This window comes from Canis lupus, chromosome 13 (genome assembly GCF_003254725.2).
Source record: "Canis lupus dingo isolate Sandy chromosome 13, ASM325472v2, whole genome shotgun sequence".
Lineage (NCBI taxonomy): Eukaryota > Metazoa > Chordata > Mammalia > Carnivora > Canidae > Canis > Canis lupus.
Genome location: NC_064255.1, coordinates 35404802 through 35421419, shown reverse-complemented (window position 1 = coordinate 35421419; position 16618 = coordinate 35404802). Strand labels below are relative to the sequence as shown.

The 16618-nt window shown below is 48.5% G+C and overlaps 1 protein-coding gene across 2 annotated transcripts in view; it reads left to right on the top strand.

Moving 5' to 3' along the window:
- Positions 1–13858: 13858 nt before the first annotated feature.
- TRAPPC9 (trafficking protein particle complex subunit 9) overlaps positions 13859–16618 on the top strand; it is a 543982-nt gene continuing 541222 nt past the window's right edge. For both annotated transcript variants that reach the window (XM_025450136.3, XM_049092784.1), the window contains exon 1: positions 13859–13975. The gene's annotated coding sequence lies outside the window, so the exon portion shown is untranslated. The remainder of the gene's footprint in view (positions 13976–16618) is intronic.

The following is a 16618-nucleotide window of genomic DNA, read 5'->3' as shown; positions in this document are numbered from 1 at the left end:
GGAGTCTGCTTCAGATTCTCTCTCCCTCTCCCTCTGTCCTTCCCACTGTGTTCTCTCTCTGTCTTCAAAATAAATAAATGAATCTAAAAAAAAAAAGTTGTACTCCTGTTGCACTTCCTGCACCAGATTTTATTTTTTTACTGATCATCTGGCATATTTCCTCTCGATAAAGATATCTATACAAATTGAAGTCTAAAAACCTGAAACTTCTGAAGCCCATAAATTCTAAAAATTAGAATATTTTTCCTTTTGTTGATTTTTTAAAAAAAGATTTTATTTATTTATCAGGAGAGACACAGAGAGAGGCAGAGAAACAGGCAGAGGGAGAAGCAGGCTCCATGCAGGGAGCCCGATGTGGGACTCGATCCCTGGTCTCTAGGGGTGAAGACGACGCTAAACCACTGAGCCACCAGAGCTGCCCTCTTTTTGTTGATTTATCACTAAAGTTACTATTGGCACACAAACGACCAAAGCAGCACAAAAATATTATAAATCTTTGAGAAACATTAAATTGACATAAAAGTTTTATTGGAAACAAATCGTGATTGGGGATCCCTGGGTGGCTCGGTGGTTTAGTGCTGCCTTCAGCCCAGGGCATGATCCTGGAGACCCAGGATCGAGTCCCACATCGGGCTCCCTGCATGGAGCCTGCTTCTCCCTCTACCTGTGTCTCTGCCATTCTCTCTCAGTCTATGTCTCTCGTGAATAAATAACTAAAATCTTAAATAAATCGTGATCAAATGTTAAAGTTATTTTATGAATCTGTAAATACTTTTCTTAAAGGAAGCTCTAGGCCCAACATGGGGCTTGAACTCACAACCCCGAGATCGAGAGTTGCCTGCTCTATTGACTGAGCCAGCCAGGTGCCCCAAATATTTTTTGTTCAAGTGGGAGGAACAGAACACCAGTTTTTTCTTTTGTGTGTAAATGTTGAGAAACAATACACAGATGGTCAGTGCCTCTCAATTCTCTGGGCGCCTATAAGAAAAATGAAATGGTGATATAAGACCAAGAATCATTTGTAGTGATTTATCAACTAACAACTCAGCACGTCTTCCTTTAGTTTTGTCGAAAGAAAATAAAGTAGTTGGTTTGCAAAATGATTTGTTACCCGGTCATCAGAATCATTTATGCACTTAATTTCTGGGCACCACACCAAGAATTAGCAGGTGACTTTTTTTTTTTTTTTAAGATTTTATTTATTTGAGCTAGAGAGAGAGAGAGCAAGCGCAAGGGGAGGGGCAGATGCAGAGGGAGAAGCAGACTCTCTGCTAAGAGACACCTCTCTCATGTGACTCGTAAATACTTGTTACTCTTTGACTAATAGGCATCCTGTTTAACCCAGCATACGCAGAAGAATCTGGGAAAATTGAAATATTATTAGTCCCAGCTCATCTTTGCCAAGTAAAAACAATTAATATTAATTTGCAAGACCCAATAATATTTTGGGAAATGTTCAAGAAAATGATTGTCTACTGGGTCTGAATGACAGTTATGAAAATTTTTATAAGGTAACGTGTCTGCGTATAACACTGATCACTCAGAAGCAAAATGAAAGGTTTTTTTTTTTTTTTGAAAAAGGAACTTGACCCCTTCTTCACTGAAATCATGCAAAATATGCAAATGAGTTACAGTCAGAGCTGGCGGTGGGGGGAGTAAAAATAACTCATAAATGCTTTCCTCACTGCTGAGAACAGTAAAAACGAACTGAAGGCTTCGTAGAAAATTGTTTTTCCCCAGCACCCTTTTTTACAAATCTCAAAAGTTCTAATTGTAAGGAAAAATTATCCGACATCTAGAAATGAGACAGAGAGTTTACCATTTGCTCTTTCAGAGTCCTGCTGAGCATTGTGTAGGGTTAGTCATGGGGTGAAATTTGGGGCTTTAATAATGTTCTAAGGGCAGGCATTCAATTCTAGAAAACTGGTAGAGATGCAGGATTCTTTTTTTTTTTTTTTTTTGAGATGCAGGATTCTTGAGTTACAGCAAGGCAAACGGATGTTGTCTCATAGAGATGCAAGTGGGAAGATGACAACCCAAAGCTTACAGTTTTGTTTTGCAATCGTTTTGCCGTCTTGTTTCTGTAGTATTTCTTCCTGGGGGCATATATTTGCTTCTCTCTCTCATATCCTTCCTTTCTTTTTCTTTTCTTTCTTTTTTTTTTTTTTTTGAAACACCTTTATTAGCCTGCTATTTCCTTTGCCGGTCACCTAAGTTTGATACAGTTTCATTTTGTATTTTTGTTATCAACTTTATTGAATTGACCTTGGTACATAGAATAAAACGTACCTGTAGGATTCAATGAGATTTGGTAAATGTGCACACCTGCAGAGCCACCGGCACAAAGTACAGATATTTCCATCAACCCAAAAAGTCCCTGGGCCCCTTTCCAGTCAACTCCAGTCTGGGCCCCAGGCAACAGGGGCGGGGTCCTTCTGTCATAGTAGATTAGATTAGTCTTTTCCAGAGTCTCGTATAAATGAAATCATTTAGTCTTCCAGGTGAGACTGTCACCAGCACCCAGAATGTTTTTGGGGGGTTGATGGACAGCGCCCCAGACCAGGATCCAGTAAGGGGAGATGGACACAAGGACACCTGGGGGCTGAGCCCAGGGACTCATAGGCAATTTGGGGCTCGCTCTCCCAGCTCTCACCTTTCCAGGCTGTCTCCTCGACATAGTAAGGCGTGGTCTTTGGGTTACTTACCTGTCTCTGGGCTGTGGGGTGGGCATGCGCTCCAGGCAGGCGGTGGGTGACCACACAGAGCACCTGCTTCCTCCTTTGTCAGGGAGCTGCCCGCGATGCCTGCTGCCCAATGTCTGAACACAGGGTTTTTCCCCTTCCCAGTTTCCTTTCTTTCTTTTTAAAGATTTTATTTATGTATTCTTTTTAAAAATATTTTATTTATTCATGAGAGACGCAGAGACACAGGCAGAGGGAGAAGCAGGCTCCCTGCAGAGGGCCTGATGAGGACTCCATCCCAGGGCCTCGGGATCACGCCCTGAGCTGAAGGCAGATGCCCCACCACTGAGCCACCCAGGCGTCCCTTCACTTTTTGAAAGTTAAACTTTTACATAGTCGTGAGACAGATGCGGAGCTAAGGCATGGGACTTTGCCACGAAGAAGTGTCACCTCCACTTATGGCATCACCCACGGCTTCTCTCTTTGCTCTTTCAGACTCTCCCTGAGGTGCAGGTCGAGAGTCTGTCTGTCCACCCAGAGGTAAGCTAAGAGAAATCAATTTTATGAAAGAGTGAGTGCATGCGGACATTGGGATTCTCGATGGGGGAAACTGAGTCCCTTAAAACAATGAGATGATGCATAGAGTTCTTAGAAGTGTCTGTCGTGTTTTAAGTGCTCAATAAATGGGAGCCGTTATTAGTTCAACCTGATAAAGCAGGTGAGCTTTACATGAATGACTGCCTTGTCTGTAACCTGCTACTTTATCCCTTAGCCCCTGGGGTCTTTATGTTATCCTGGCTGGCCCAGGTTTCTGATTCAAGCCTGTTCTCCCTGGGTTACGGCCCATATTCCAACATCATGTGGTTTATGCATGAAACAACCTTCCCCTGGAGCCCGTCCCCATCCCATCCTGGTCCCTGTGCCAGAGACGAACGGGGTGGGAGGTCTTCCAACAGAGACAGAGCAGGGTGGAGGGAGCCCTGAGGCCAGAGAACTTCCCGTGCTTAGGAAGTCAGGGCAGCTGCAGAGGAAGGACAAGGGACTCGTTCAGATTGGGAGAGGAGGGTGGGTGCCTAGGTGGCTCAGGAGTTGAGTGTCGGCCTTCGGCTCAGGGCATGATCCCGGGGTCCTGGGATCGAGTCCCGCATCGGGCTCCCCGCAGGGAGCCTGCTTCTCCCTCTGCCTGTGTCTCTGCCTCTCTCTATGTCTCTAATGAATAAATAAATAAAATCTTTTTTTTTTAAAGGAAGAATGAGTAGGAATTTGCCTAGTGGGCATCGTAGGGAAGAAAAAGAACAGCATCTACGAGACCTCAGAGGTGTGGGAGGAATGAGAGGAATGACGTTTCTTTTTTTTTAATATTTTATTTATTTATTCATTCATGAGAGACACATACACACACACACAGAGGCAGGCAGAGGGAGAAGTAGGCTCCATGCAAGGAGCCCGAAATGGGACTCGATCCCGGGTCTCCAGGATCACACCCAGGGCTGCAGGTGGCACTAAACCACTGTGCCACCGGGGCTGCCCCATGTTTCAGAGAACTGAACCATGGTGAGAGGGTGGGTGGTCAGGCGGAAGGCTGGACTGGTATAGACAGGGAGCAATTTTTTTAAACGACTTTATTGAGATATAAGTCACAAGGCACACAACTCACCCATTCGAAGAGCACAGTTTTTGAAGGCCCTGTAAGGGTCCTACGGGAGGTGGCTCCCCTGGGGCTCCCCCAAGTAACTTTTAGCGGTCGTATGAGTACTTAAGGCCCACGTACGAGAAGCATTTGGGTCCAGGCAGGAAAGAAAAGAAGCAGCCATCCTTGTGCTGAGCAAAGCAGAGCGACAGCATTTCCCCCGGGGATTGTGGAGGAGGGGAAGGAGGCCCCCCAGACCACCCCCCCCCAAAAGCCACAGCGCCTATCACTTGAGGCTGTGTCTTAATGGTCAAAGCAAAGAGCTTTGGACCAGGCTGGGGCTCCCAGCAGTCCTCCCTCGCGGGGGCCTCCAGCAGCTTAAATGAACCAGGCAACTTGTACGGAACACATTTCTTACACTGCCCCAGTGATGGTCTCGATGAAAAGATGATGGATGGAAATTGGTCTGCACGTACAGGCTGTTCTTCCTTTTCTCAGGCCCTGGAACTAGTTGCTTTCCAAACCTGACTATGCTTTTAAAAATACACATTTTGAGGCCGCACCTCTGGTGTTCTCATTCAGTACCTCTGAGTCAGGCCAGGAAATCGTGGTGTATTTTTAACTGCTTGGACTTTCTTTGGAATTCTCTTTTTTATTGGTTTCTCAGTAACTGCAAACTTAAGTTTCAAGCAAAGTACAGAGAACTGATTACTGAACATTTTCGTGTAAATGGCTGACCTGTTGTCCCAACACCCCTCAAGAGGTCATTGTGGGTTTTCTGCAAACAAGGACATTCTCTCGCATGACTACAACGCAACCATCAAAATCAGGACATTGTTGCTGGTACATTAGTATCATCTGATCCTCAGGCTGACTCCAGTCACGTCACCAGCTATTCCTTTTTCTTTCTTCTTCTTCCTTTTTTTTTTTTAGCAAAATGATCCAGTTCAGGATCACGTGTGACTTTTAGTTATCCTGTCTGTTCATTTTTCTCGAACGGTTCCTCAGTCTGTTTTTGAGTTAGATGACCCCCACACTTGCTTTGGAAGACCACAGGTCAGCTGTTTCATGGAATGTACCTAATTTCAGCTTATGTGTTGTTTCTTCATGGTTAAATCCATGTCGTGCATCTTCGGCAGGAATATCAGAGAAATGATGCTGTGTTCTCTTTACTGCATCCTGTCAGGCGGTGCATGATTTAGATTTATCCTATTAGCATTGATTCGGTTTGATCTGAACCCTCTTTTTAGTTATTTTTAAAGTAATCTCTGCTCCCAATGTGGGTCTCAAATTCATGACCCCAATATCAAGAATCACATGCTTTGCTGACTGAGCCGGCCAGGGACCCCTCCTTTTCTTTCTTTTTATTGTGATATAATTGATATATAACATTGTGTAAGTTTTTTTAAATTTTTTAAAAATTTATTTATGATAGTCACAGAGAGAGAGAGAGAGAGAGAGGCAGAGACACAGGCAGAGGAAGAAGCAGGCCCCATGCACCGGGAGCCTGATGTGGGACTCCATCCTGGGTCTCCAGGATCAGGGCCTGGGCCGAAGGCAGGCGCCAAACCGCTGCGCCACCCAGGGATCCCCACATTGTGTAAGTTTAAAGTGTACAATATGTTAACTGATACACCTACATATTGCCACAGGATTACCACTGTTGTGTGAGCAAACACATCCCATCCTGTAATTATCATTTCTTTTTTTGTGGTGGGAACATTTATGATCTAGTTTCTCAGCAACCGTGAAGTTTATGATACAGTATTGTTGACTATAATCAACTTATTCATTTCCTAATTGCATGTTTGTACCCTTTGACCAACATCTCTGCAATTCCACCAAACCCCAGCCCTGATAACCACCATTCTGCTGTTTCTACAAGTGATGTGAATCCTCTTTCCCTGCTTTAAAGAAACAAGTAAAAAAAATGGCAAAGGTATTGATAGTTGAGGTTAAAAATACCCTTCCACTTGATCCATGTGTTTTGAATAATCTGATTGGTGTTATTTGAATAATTCAGATAAATCCTGTATCAAGTTGTCACATAATAGTTTCAGTCTTTCCCTTAAAAACTAGGCTTAAGGACACCCGGGTGGCTCAGTGGTTGAGCATCTGTCTTCGGCTCAGGTCATGATCCTGGGGTCCTGGGATCGAATCCCACATCGGACTCCCCACAGGGAGCCTGCTTCTCCCTCTGCCTGTGTCTCTGCCTCTCTGTGTCTCTAATGAATAAACAAATAAAATATTAAAAAAAAAAACTAGGCTTAATGCTTAGGGCACTCAGGTGGCGTAGTCAGTTAGGCATCTGATTCTTGACTTCTGCTCAGGGTCATGATCTCAGGGTCCTGGGATCGAGCCCACCTTGGGCTCCATGCTCAGTGCGAGTCTGGGTGGGATTCTCACTCTCTCTCACTCTTCCTCTGCCCCTCCTTGCTCCCTGATTTCTCTCTCTCTCACAAATAAATAAATCTTTAAAAAAAAAGCGTCTTAATGTTGTAATATTTAAGACACACAAAACGTATAAAGAATACGTCTTGAATTATAACTTGGTATGTAATATACAGCTTATATTTCCAATTATTACATATTATTTTATACATAACATAAAAAATACAAAATGTATCATGTAACATAATATAAATTGAGCCACTGCCAATTCAGCTAAATCTCTCATGAATTCTTCCCTAGCCTCAGTCTATTCTGAATTTGCCCAGAATCATGAGACTAACGCAGGCTCCCCTGAGAAGCTGGCAAAATCCAAGGTTTGGGGAGGCAATTTAAGGCAATTAGATTGTAACTCAGGCCAGACCAGGTTTGGGTTTTTTCTGTCAGGAGCTACTTAGCTTGTTCCGCCACCTGGTGGCCACACATGGAATTGTTACTCATATTTCCCCTTCTCAGGATTTTTCTTTTCCTTAACACTTTTTTCCCTCTTGGGGCACCTGGGTGGCTCAGTCGGTGAAGTGTCTGCCTTCAGTTCAGGTCATGATCCCAGGGTCCTGGGATCAAGTCCAGAGTTGGGTTCCCTGCTCATCAGGGAGCAGGCCTCTCCCTCTAACCACCCCGCCCAGCTCATGCTGTCTAATAAGCAAATAAATACAAATCTTTTAAAAATATGTAAAATATGATTTTCTTAACTTGGGCATGTTAAAATTGATCTTTAAATCTCTCTGGTTCTACAATGACCACCATGCATCGGTGAGAACACTAAAGTATTATCTGTTCACATTGATAACTTTTCGGTTTTGATGTATGTAGTGTCTGTGTGTTTGGGGATATTTTTGTCAATTCCAAAACTTATTGCTAATATATGACAGCCACTGATGTAGATGCTAGCACGAACAAGAATAATCTCAATGTCAAACTAACATAGTGGTTCTTTTTTTGCACACGCCCCCCCCCTTTTAGTGTTTCTATTTATTAAATAATTTATTTATGAGAGCAAGAGTGAGTGCCCAAGCAGGGGTAGCGGCACCATTTGCATTGTTTGAAACATATTGACCAGTAAGTCGAAGTCATTACTAGGCTGTGCTGTAATCATTCTTGAGATTCCTGCAGATGTCAAATTCCTTGGTGAGAGTGTGGTGGAAGAAAGCTCCTTATGTAATTTCCAAGTATCTTTCCATAAATGACTTATTAATCAGAAGAAGGAAAGTCGTGGATTTACAGCGGAGAGACACCCGACTCCACCTGAGCCAAGTGATCCAAGTTAACCGGATGGGATGAACCTAACAGACGAGCCCAGAGATAGCACAGCACTGGGGGCTTAGCTTACATCATTTCTGTGGCGTTTTGAAAAAAACAAAACAAAACAAAACAACGCAAAAATTTAAAATCATGAGACAGCACGAGACGCACTCAAGTGGAGGAATATTCTAGAAAACAGCTGGCCTGTATTCTTCCAACGTATGAGAGTCATGAAAGAGGCTGAGACAACCGTCCCAGGTAAAGGAACAGGACATCTGATGGCAACGTGTGAGCCTGCACAGCTGGGATATCCTTACACACTTCTACCTGGGATATACTTGTATACCTCCATCTGGGCACCTAGACAATGATAGATTGCATTTGGCAAAGACGTAGATGGTTGGTGACTATGGAGAGCGAGGCTACGGGAGTCCTTTTTCCATTCCTGCCAGTTTCCCGTGACTTTGAGGCTACATAAGAAAGTTAACCCAGGGATGCCCGGGGTTGGGGGCTCAGCGGTTGAGCAAGGTTGACCTGCCTTGGGCCCAGGTCGTGACCCCGGGGTCCTGGGAGCGAGTCCCGCATCGGGCTCCCTGCATGGAGCCTGCTTCTCCCTCTGCGTGGGTCCCTGCCCCTCTCTGTCTCAATGAATAAATAAAATCTTAAAAAAAAAAAAAATCATTTTTAGCAAATAATAAAATCCAAAAAAAAAAAAAACCAGTTAACCCCCTAGGGGTTTCCCCCGGGGCAAGCCTGTTGAGGGCGAAGAGCTGGCTTTCAAAAGAAGTCACTGCATATTCAGATTTAAAAAAAAAATAATAAAAATAAAAATAAAAAAAAAAAAGAAGAAGTGCGCGAAGCCGTACAGGCAGGAGCGCAGCGGCGCAGGTGGGCGCCCCTCCCCCTCCCCCTCCCCCCTCCCCCTCCCCCCGCCGACGCAGCCGGGCGCACGCGCGGGCTCCGTTTCCAGGGCGACGGGCGCGGAGCCGCGGCCTCCGCGCCCGTGCGTCACTTCCGGCTGCTCGCCGCCGGGCCCCCGCCCGTGGCGAGGCCCGTCGGGAGCGTCCGTCCCCCGCTGGCTGGGAGGAGCGGCCGGGGCCGCAGGCGGGGCCTGGCTCCTGTCGCCCGACCAGTCGCTTTGCAGTCCGCCCCCTGCGCGCCGCGGTTAAAGGACGCGGAGCCGCCGCCACATCTAGAGCATGCGCACTCCCGCCGGCGCGCGCTCCGGGGAATCCGCTGCTCCGGGATTTCCGCGCAGCCGGTGGGAGAGCGGAGGGGCGGGCTGGGGGCGTGGCCGTGGGGGGCGTGGCGCGCCAGCGAAGGCGGTGATTGGCCAGTTAGCAGCCCCGCTGGGGGGGGCCGCGGTCAACCTCGGGCTGGCTCTGCAGTTTCATTCATTCGTTCATTCACAGAACCGATTGATTCACTCCGAGTGTGTGGCGTCAGGGCTTGCTGCTGGGCGCCGGGATCCACGCGGGAGCCGGGCTCCGGGAGTCCGGATCTGGCCGGCCCTCTGCGGGGCTTCCCTCCTTCCTGCGCGCCCTCACCGCCTCTCCTGTGCACCCGTGCAAGGGGAGCTGAGAGCCTCCCCCTCCTCCTGCAGGGTCCTGCCCCCCCCCCCCCCCCCCCGAGCTCCTGTCCCCGAGGGCGGCAGCTGCACCCTCAGGAGGGGCCCGAGCTGGGATCCCGGCCGAGCGCGCAGTGCCCGAGCCACTAGCATCACTGCCGAGACCCGGGAGGGGTTACCTTGGCGTGGACCCCGGCTCTGGCCCTCTTGGGCCCGTGCGACTCTGAGCCCCCCAGGGAGCCAGGCCTCCGGTTGTCCAGTGCTGACCGAGATCGTTCTTAGCTGGGGGGCACCTGGGGGGCTCAGCGGTTGAGCATCTGCCCTTGGCTCAGGTGGTGATCCCGGGGTCCTGAGATGGAGTCCCGCATCCGGCTCCCCTAGGGGAGTGTGCGTCTCTGTAGGTCTCTACCTCTCTGTGTTTCTCATGAATAAATAAATAAGATCTTTTAAAAAAATTAAAAAAAAATCATTCTTAGCTGGGGAACCGAGGCTGAATAACTGTAAGGGAAAGGATTTCATAAACCAAACCCTAAATGTTGGCTCCGGATCCAAAGCACCCATGTCTAAGCAACATGGTGGTAGTAAAACTGACTCGTAAATATCCATTGTCTGATTCGCTGTTGTTTCTCACCTGTTCCACACTCATGAAAAGGGAATCTTACTACTTTGTGTCTTCGAGTTAGAGCAATGTACTTTATTACGAGGTTCCTGTATTAAAAATGAGAAATTTGTGACAAGCACATTGCACGTGGTAAATAGCTACCATGATTGTATTATTTTTAGTGAGTAGATGTGAAGGACCTGCTCAAGTGGCCAGTTTCCAGTGGTATTAAATATATGTAGGCAAGTCAATGAATCTCTTCCCTTTTAGCTTGGGAGCTAGAAAGCCACGTGAGACATGGCGCTACGGACGAGTATTTGAGCAGACTGCAGGGTAGAAGAGAGCCCTGCAATACGGAAAGAAGTAAGGAAACCTATATAATATTGTTGGGGGGGGGTGCAGCCTGGGTGGCTTAGTGGTTTAGTGCCACCTTCAGCCCAGGATGTGATCCCGAAGACCTGGGATCGAGTCCCACATCGGGCTCCCTGCATGGAGCCTGCCTATCTCTCTCTCTCTCTCTCTCTCTCTCTCTCTGTGTCTCTCATGAATAAATAAATAAAATCTTAAAAAAAATATTGTTGGGGGATCTGAAATCCTGAGGGATGATGGACTTTGCCCAAAGTGAGGTGATCATGTCACCCAACCTGAACACTTAGGACGACAGACAAACCGGGTTTGTTCCAGGTAAATCAAGATATATCATCACCCTCTCCCAAAGCTATAGGAGTAGCATATGACAGCATTAAAAATGCAACTTCATTTAATCTGTCCCACTGTGTCTCTAAATATTTTTTCGTACATTATTTTACTTAATCCTGGTGACAGCGCCATGCAGTGATCATCCTCATTTTATGGATGAAGACTTTGGGATTATGTAGTCAGTGAGTGATGGGGTGGGTGCTTTGACTGTACTTTTGACTCATGTTTCAGTGATAATTTTCAACTCCACAAAGTCTCTTGGGCATTGGTTTTCGTCTTTGGGACTCCATGTTTCAGGGAAACCTCAGATTCTGCCTCATTTTACTGGAAAACTCTTTCTTTCCTTCCCTTAAATTTTTTTTTTTAATGAAATCTCTGCACCCAATGTGGGGTTGAACTCATGACCCCAAGATCAAGAGTCATGTACTCCACTGACTGAACCATCCAGGTGCCCCAACTGGAGAACTTTCTAATAGAGCTCTGTATCATTGAACTTTCCACCCCCACTAGGACTTTTGTGGAGGGGATCTGGTATGGGTGTGAGGTTGGAACTGATCATTTTAGAGGTTCCTTCCAATGCAACTCAAAGTGTTTACAAACTCCTTGAGAGCAGGTTTGCTATATGCTTTGAATTCTGAACATTCAGATGAGATGTTCAGGAAATGTTAAAGCTACGACAGGTGAATAACTCCAGAAGAAAGATAGCCCTGGGTACCCCCCATGCATCAGTTTAATGCCATCCCCTACCTTCTCTGAGCTTCAGTCCTCTCATAGGTAAAAATGCAGAATAGTCTCCTCTCTCTCACAGATTTGCTGGAACAATAAAATAAATTACTGTAAGTGCGTACACTGTAAACAGAGAAACACTGTACTAAAATAGCAATGTTTCCCTTTGCCAGCTTTCAGTCTTGCTTTCTAAATTGCTTGCCTTATCCATTTATAAATAGAATAAGAACAGAGAGGGACTATGGAAGGAGCACAGGCCATGGAGTCAGACAGCCCTGGATTTGAATCTCTAAATAGGACCAGCCACTTGTGCAACTCCAGCCAAGTGGTGTGTCCTTTCTGGACCTCAGCACTTAGAATAGCTACCTTGCATGGATCTTAAGAAGACTCTGAGCTAAGTAGTGGAACTCTGCTCCTGGCACACAGACCTCCATCAAGGCTGGCCTCTTGTAATGTCTGTTTTCTATAACTGTCAACCTGCATTCTTAATGCCATGGAGTAGCCACTGTAGACATCTTTTTGTGGTGTCTTGGAGGCACTCCCCCTCTGTATCTGAGTGCCTTTGTTGAGAACACTTCCTGCCTGGCTCTCTGGCGTGCTGGAAATCTGCTTCACCTGCTTTGCCCTGATTATGTGTTCTGCTTATAATTCATTCCTACTTTTTGGTAAACAATTCAATAAAATCTCAATTGGTTTTCTATTGCCCCTGGACAGGGATGAGGGCTAGCATATTATTATTTTATGAAACATATGAATAATAAGTCCTAAGACAGCGCTGGGCACAAAGAGTCAATAAATGCTTGCTGGCCTAAAGCAAACCTGATGGCTCAGGTTTTTCGTGGCTGCTGTATTTGCTGAAGGTATGATTCTTGTCTTCCATTACATTAATTCTTCTTCTTATTTATTTTTATTTATTTATCCATGAGACACAGAGAGAGAGAGAGAGAGAGAGAGAGAGAGAGAGAGAGAGAGGCAGAGGGAGAAGCAGGCTCCATGCAGGGAGCCTGACACTGGACTGGATTTCGGGTCCCCAGGATCAGGCCCTGGGCCCAAGGTGGTGCTAAACCGCTGAGCCACCTGGGCTGCCCTAATTATAATTTTTAAAGTAGCTTCCATGCTCAATGTGGAGCTTGAACTCAGGACCCTGAGAGCAAGAGGTGCATACTCTACTGACCCAGCCAGTCAGGCACCCCTAAAAACATTTTTTATTTGAAAAAGAAATACAAAAAAAAAAAAAAAAAAAAAAGAAAAAGAAAAAGAAAAAGAAAAAGTAAAATAATAATAAAAAAAAGAAATACAGGGCAGCCCCGGTGGCCCAGCGGTTTGGCACCACCTTGGGCCTGGGGTGTGATCCTGGAGACCGAAGATCGAGTCCCTGCATGGAGCCTGCTTCTCTCCCTCTCCCTGTGTCTCTGCCTCTCTCTGTCATGAATAAATAAAATCTTAAAAAAGAAATACATGCATGTGGTAAAACATGCAGACAGAACACAAAGACACACCCGGCAAAGAGCATCTCCCTCCACCATCCTGTTCTCTCCACCTTTTCTGGAGATGACACTGTTACCAACAGTCTTGTGCATCTTTCCAAACGTGCCCTCAGGGAGGTATGCAGATTCCATTTTGTGTATTCATTTTTAACAATGACGAAGTTTATTTTTAAAGATTTTATTTATTGAGACGAGAGAGAGAGAGAGAGAGAGAGAGAGAGAGAGAGAGAGAGAGGCAGAGAGGCAGAAACACAGGCAGGCCCAATGCAGGGAGCCCGACGTGGGACTTGATCCCGGATCTCCGGGATCACGCCCCGGACTGAGGGCGGCGCTAAGCCGCTGAGCCACCCGGGCCGCCCCCCAAAGATGGAGTTTAAATCTCGCAGTGGCTTCGGCCCCGGGGAACAGCAGGCGGCTGGGGCCCCGCAGGCTGGGGGTGGCTGCACCCTCGGGAGGACCCTCCCGCGCAGGGAGCACGCCCGGGGGCCCGCCTGGCCTGCACGAGGGCCACGAACTCAGCCGGCGGGCGGTTCTGAGCCTTAGCGACCACGGCTGAGGCTGCTCGGTCTTCGCCGGGGCTGCAGGGTGCAGGGTGCAGGGTGCAGGGTGCGGGGGCGGCGGCCCGGGGCACCCCCACTGCCCCCGACTGCGGAGGGGCTGAAGTTTGAGCCGCGCGCCTCCAGGCCCCTCCCCCGCCCCGCCTACCCCGCGATCCCCCGCAAAACCCGGAGCGGAGCGCCGGCCCGGCCCGGCCCCGAGCATGCGCAGGAGGGTGCCGGCGCGGCCGCCGGTCGGAAGCGCCAGCTCCGAGCAGGGGGAGCGGCCGCCCGGGCTGCTCGGCCCCGCCGCCCCTCCGGCCGTTGGCTCCCGCTCCGGGCCCGGGCCGCCGGCTGTGTAAGTGCGAGGTGGGGGGGGCTCGGGGCCGGGGGCCGGGGGCCGGCGGGCTGCGGGGGGCGCTGCCCGCGCGTGGCGGCGCGTCAGCCCGCACCTGCCGGGGCCGGGGTCCGCCTCGCACCTGCCCGCGCCGCGCCGCGCCGCACCTGCGCCCTGGGGCCCGGCCCTGCTCCCCGCCCCTCCCCCTCCCCGGGTCGCGCGGGGTCGCGTGGGGTCGCGCGACCCCCGGCGGGCACGGGTCTCCCCGCGGGGGCGGCCCGGGGCGACCGTCCCGTCCGCGTCCTCGCCGCCCCCGCGGGGAGCCCCGGGGTCACCTGCCGCGCCCCGCCCCCCCCGCCCTGGGGGCTGCAGGTGGGCTCCCCCGGAAATGCCTCCCGCCCGCGCTTTGCAGGCTCCCAGAGGGTGCCCGTGGAGTTCACGTGTTTTTATAGACACAGGGATCAAAATGTTGCAAGCTGGGCTGCTCTAGCGCAGGAGGAGCTGAAGGCAGGGGCTGTGACGTCTGCACCCCCCCCACCCCCCAGCTGAAACTGGTCACTGTCAATTTTTTTTTTTAAGATTTTATTTATTTATTCATGAGACAGAGAGAGGACGAGACCCAGGCAGAGGGAGAAGCAGGCTCCATGAGGGAGCCCGGACTCGATCCCAGGACCCCGGGGTCACGCCTTGGGCCGGAGGCGGGCGCCGAACCCGCTGAGCCACCCGCGGATCCCCTCTGTCAATTTTTGAGCAATAGTTGCAGCCACTTCCTCGTCCAGCCCAGCTAGTGTCTGTGAACATGAGAACAGCAGCACCCCAGGCGTGATGTTGGGGGCCCCCCGGGAAGATTGCCTTGTTAACTAAGGATCTCTCGCAAGGTTATGTTGGTTCTGAAATTGTGTGGCAGAGGGAAAAACGATCGTTCAAGGAATATTTTATTTTATTTATTTTATTTTATTTTATTTTATTTTTTTTAAACTCTCCATCTTGAAGATGAAGTGGAGCTGAACTCTTCTTTCTTTTCTTTCTTTCTTTCTTTCTTTCTTTCTTCTTTCTTTCTTTCTTTCTTTCTTTCTTTCTTTCTTTCTTTCTTTCCTTCCTTCCTTCCTTCCTTCCTTCCTTCCTTCCTTTCTTTCTCACAGAGAGAGAGAGAGAGAGAGGCAGAGACACAGGCAGAGGGAGAAGCAGGCTCCATGCACCGGGAGCCCGACTTGGGATTCGATCCTGGGTCTCCAGGATCGCTCCCCGGGCCAAAGGCAGGCACCAAACCGCTGCTCCACCCAGGGATCCCTCAAGGAATATTTTAAAAAATAACTGCTGTTGATTCCTGGGTGGCTCAGAGATTGAGCCTCTGCCTTGGGCCCAGGGCGTGACCCTGGAGACCCGGGATCGAGTGAGTCCCCCGCCTGGGCCTCCCTGCAGGGAGCCTGCTTCTCCCTCTGCCTGGGTCTCTGCCTCTCTCTGTGTCTCTCACAAATAAATAAATAAAATCTTAAAAAAAAAAGAACTTTAAAAAAAATAATAACTGGTTGATGGAGATATGGTTCCTGTATTACAAAACCCACCCATGTGGAGCGGACAGTGCTGTGGTTTTATTTTAGTATATTCACCACTGAGCAGCCATCATGGTCCCAGAACATTTTTATCACTTCAGGAAGAAAGTCCATACTCCTTGGCCGTCACTTCTTAGTCTCCTGTCCTGCAGCCCCTGGCAGCCACTCATTTATGTTCTGTCTCCAGAGATTTGCATGTGGTGGGTGTTTCCTATGCAGATCCTACCCTATGTGGCCTTTCATGATTAGCTTTTTTTTTAATACTTTTTTTTTTTTAAAGATTTTATTTATTTATGGGAGACACACACAGAGAGAGAGAGAGAGAGAGAGAGGCAGAGACAGAAGCAGGCCCCATGCGGGGAGTCCGACATGGGACTCGATCCCGGGACCCTGGGATCAGGCCCTGGGCTGAAGGCGGCGCTAAACCGCTGAGCCACCAGGGCTGCCATCATGATTAGCTTCTTTCACTGAGCATCACGTTTCCAAGACACGTCCATGTTGTCATAGTATCAGTACTTTGTTCCCTTTTATGGCTGAGCAATGTTCTCTTGTTGGATAGGCTTTTTTTTAATTCATTCACTAGTTGATGGGTAGTGGTATTGTTTCCACTCTTTGACTGTTAAGAGTGAGTAATGCTGCTGTGGACATTGTGGACAAATTTTTGCATGGACACGTGTTTTCAAGTCTCTTTGGTGTGTACCTAGGAGTAGATTTGCCATTGTTATGGTAGCTCTGTGTTTAACGTTTGGGGGAGCTACTATGTTGAAGAAATACATTTTTGATTTTTTTTTTAAGATTTTATTTATTCATGAGAAGGAGAGGCAGAGACACAGGCAGAGGGAGAAGCAAGCTCCATGCAGGGAGCCCGACGTGGGACCCAATCCCGGGTCTCTAGGATCACACCCTGGGCCGAAGGCGGCGCTAAAGCGCTGGGCCACTGGGGCTGCCCCATTTTTGATTTTTTTTAAAGGATTTTATTCATTTATTTGAGAGGAAGGAGGGCAAGCAAGCATGAGGGGGAGGGAGAAAGAGCAGCAGACTCCCCACTGAGCGGGGAGTCCGATGTGGGGCTCTATCCCAGGACCCTCAGATCATGACCTGAGCCTAAGGC